Here is a 3,383-nt window from a genome sequence, read left to right as displayed (position 1 = left end):
TGATTGAGCGAGTACTCAGGCGAAAAAGATTCGTAGTTGAAAAGCAGAATACCTTTCAAGACTTCTGGAATTTGTTGAGGCGGGGCGGGTTATGTGTGCTGGTACTTGGTTGCAAAACTTTGGGAGGGAACGCTGAAGGGCTGCGCCTAACCTTGCTGGATGGGGGTGGAGGACAGTCTCTCTGGGCCCTTTTCTCTCCAACTGGGCTTCAGAGCCTGGCTTTCAAGCTTCCCTGGGGTGAGAAAATTCTTGAACGCCCCACCGTGGCCCTTGTACTGCAGTGACAATGGCCAGGTGGCCGCATGGGCAGTGATCTGTGCCCCTGCGTTCATCTGTAAAGACAAAGAATCCATCGCTGGCTGGAAGTGTCACAGCTCCCGGAGTAGCCACATAGATCGAGGAGACAGACAACAGAAAAACAAACTGACATTGATTTATCTTTATTTTTTTTTAAATAAAAGAATTGAATGAAAGCAATCCCGCGGGTTTCCGTGGAAGCCCAGCCCAGCCTGGAATCTCCAGTCTCTCTGTAGGGCCGCCGGTGATGGAGCAGTTGGAAACACAACTCAGGCCCCACTCGGATTTCCTTCAGATGTCCGGAGGAAATATCAGTAGTTGGGCGGGCTTCTGAGATGCTTTCTTCCCCAGGGTTGTGCCCGGGCCACTCAGCCAGGTGCCTGGCAGCTGCTGGACTCCTGGGGCCTTCAGGAAAAGCTTAACAGGTCTCCTTCTGTGGTGGGCACGTGGGGCGCCAGCTCCATTCCCGACATTCTGATTCTCCTGCCAACGTGGCAGGGAGACCCAAGAGCGCTTCCTGGGGAGGGCGGAGGCTGGCCAAGGTCAAGCCAGGCTGCTCTGCTTCTGGCCGGAGGGAGAGGGAAGGAGAACCCAGCCTCACACCTGACACCATCCAAGGGTGGCTCTGTGGACCTTGGATCCTCCAGCTGCTGGGGCAAAGGGAGACAGAAACTAGAATCCAGCGTGTTTAGCTGCTCCTTGTCCTTTGCCCCTCAACACTACAGTTAAAGGCATTAAAAAATAAATAAGTAAATCTCAGCATATAGAGGGCTAAGCAGAGAGAAGGAAGTATCACCCAAAGAGGGCTGATAACATTTAACTCGATAAATTACGTAACTTTATGTGTCTGTGGAAAGAGTGAAAGTGTTACTCACTCAGTTGTTTCCGACTCTTTGAGACCCCGGGGACTGTATGTAGCCCACCAGGCTCTCCATGGGATTCTCCAGGCAAGAATACTGGGGTGGGTAGCCATTCCCTTCTCCAGGGGATCTTCCCAACCCAGGGATCGAACTCAGGTCTCCTGCATTGCAGGCAGATTCTTTACCAGCTGAGCCACAAGGGAGGCCCATGTGTATGTGTGTGTGGTGTCCTGGAGCGGGGCTGGGGCGGGGGGGGAGGTCAATTTGACAGGTACTTACAGACTACACCAAAGCGTTGTTAAAGTATGTATTTTTAGTGATAATTATAAATAAATGAATAATAAAAATGAGGAATGGGAGAAACCAAATAATAATTTCGGATGCACCTTTAAAGCTAAGTCTGAACTAAACTGAAGTCATGATTTACCTTGCAACCTGGAGAAAGTTCTTGAACTTTTCTGAGCTATAGTCTTGTGAGGAGCTTAAACAAACCTGCAGGCACATACATCCTTTGTAAACATTAACAGAAAAAGAAACTGGTACAAGCGAAATATTCACCCAAGGCCCTGCACGGAAGTAGGCTCTCTACAACAAAACTCGTTTAAAAGAATCCACAGGTGTGTTCTTTTCCCAAATGCAATTTGTGAGTTTTTTTTTTTCTTTGATAAGTCTTAGCTGAAGCCCATGTGACATTAAGCTGCTTCTCATCACAGTCAAAACTAGAGGAAATCCTTTCAAAATGAAAATGTTTAGTTATCTTCTTTTAAACATAAAATTGGAGCTCTCCCTAAACTGTATTCAGTTCAGTTCAGTCGCTCAGTCGTGTCCGACTCTTTGCAACCCCATGAGTCACAGCACACCAGGCCTCCCTATCCATCACCAACTCCCAGAGTTTACTCAAACTCATGTCCATCGAGTCGGTGAAGCCATCCAGCCATCTCACCTTCTGTCGTCCCCTTCTCCTCCTGCCCCCAATCCCTCCCAGCATCAGGGTCTTTTCCAATGAGTCAACTCTTGGCATGAGGTGGCCAAAGTCTTGGAGCTTCGGCTTTAGCATTAGTCCTTCCAATGAACACCCAGGGCTGATCTTCTTTAGGATGGACTGGTTGGATCTCCTTGCGGCCCAAGGGACTCTCAAGAGTCTTTTCCAGCACCACAGTTCAAAAGCATCAATTTTTCGGCCCGCAGCTTTCTTCACAGTCCAACTCTCACATCCATACATGACCACTGGAAAAACCATAGCGTTGACTAGATGGACCTTTGTTGGCAAAGTAATGTCTCTGCTTTTCAATATGCTACCTAGGTTGGTCATAACTTTCCTTCCAAGGAGCAAGCATCTTTTAATTTCATGGCTGCAGTCACCATCTGCAGTGATTTTAAACTGTATTAGGTGAACCATAATGTAAAGGAATGAAAAGACCAACCAAACACTTGGTGAAAATGATGAATTCTGGGGCGCTGATTCATGTGATTTGAAAAACGCCATCCATTTCCTGATTCACCTCAGTTTCTGGGTGGAAATGAGAGGACTGTCTTATATCCCTGAAACAAATAACTGATTTTGTCTTGTCTTTACCTTCCTCCCTTGTGTTTGGATTTCAGCCTCATGGTTAAACTGCCACGTCAGCTAAAAGGAGCCAGGAGAGGGTGGCAGAGAACGTCACCCAGAGGAGACTGCCATGCTGCTGTGGGTCAGAAGTGACCTTAACAGGAAACCTTGCTGTCTGTGATCCTAACAATGCAATGAGATTGTATCCAGATCATGAAAAACCTCAGCACAGAAATTGTGGTTCTAGACGTTTCCATCATAACTGGATTTTCCTACCGATGAACAGGGAACATGTTACAGTCACCAACCACAAGGGTTCTCTTTTCACCCCATTTTGCTTCCTTTGGATCCGTGGCATTGAGAAATTGAAAAAAAGACTAGATCATCTGATCAAACCCATAAGTTTGTTTTGTTTTGTTTTCTTAAAATGGCCAAACATTGAGAGAAAGATAGGGAGTTTTATGCATCACTAAAGTTACCTGGTGCTGTTTTTTGTTCAGCAATTTTAAATATTTGGAAGCCTCACAGTTACAGTTGCAGGTGACGGAATCGCCGAGAAAGGAGAGCTCAGGGAGCCATCAGCTCCTAATCACATCCCTTGAGCTTCACCAGAAAATCTTTGGCTTTTATTTTTTCTTTCTTTTTTTTTTAACTCCAAGAAACGCTCACTCCCCTTT

At 46.6% G+C, this 3,383-nt stretch overlaps 1 non-coding gene across 1 annotated transcript; it reads left to right on the top strand.

Annotated features, from left to right (window-relative positions):
* Positions 1–2,590: 2,590 nt before the first annotated feature.
* LOC128066311 (small nucleolar RNA SNORD123) lies at positions 2,591–2,660 on the top strand. Its single transcript, XR_008201212.1, has one exon. It is a non-coding gene; the product is annotated as a small nucleolar RNA SNORD123 (small nucleolar RNA).
* The last annotated feature ends 723 nt before the right edge of the window (positions 2,661–3,383 follow it).

This window comes from Budorcas taxicolor, chromosome 20 (assembly GCF_023091745.1).
Source record: "Budorcas taxicolor isolate Tak-1 chromosome 20, Takin1.1, whole genome shotgun sequence".
Lineage (NCBI taxonomy): Eukaryota > Metazoa > Chordata > Mammalia > Artiodactyla > Bovidae > Budorcas > Budorcas taxicolor.
The sequence above is the reverse complement of the archived record's forward strand: the minus strand, read 5'-3'. Positions and strand labels throughout refer to the sequence as shown.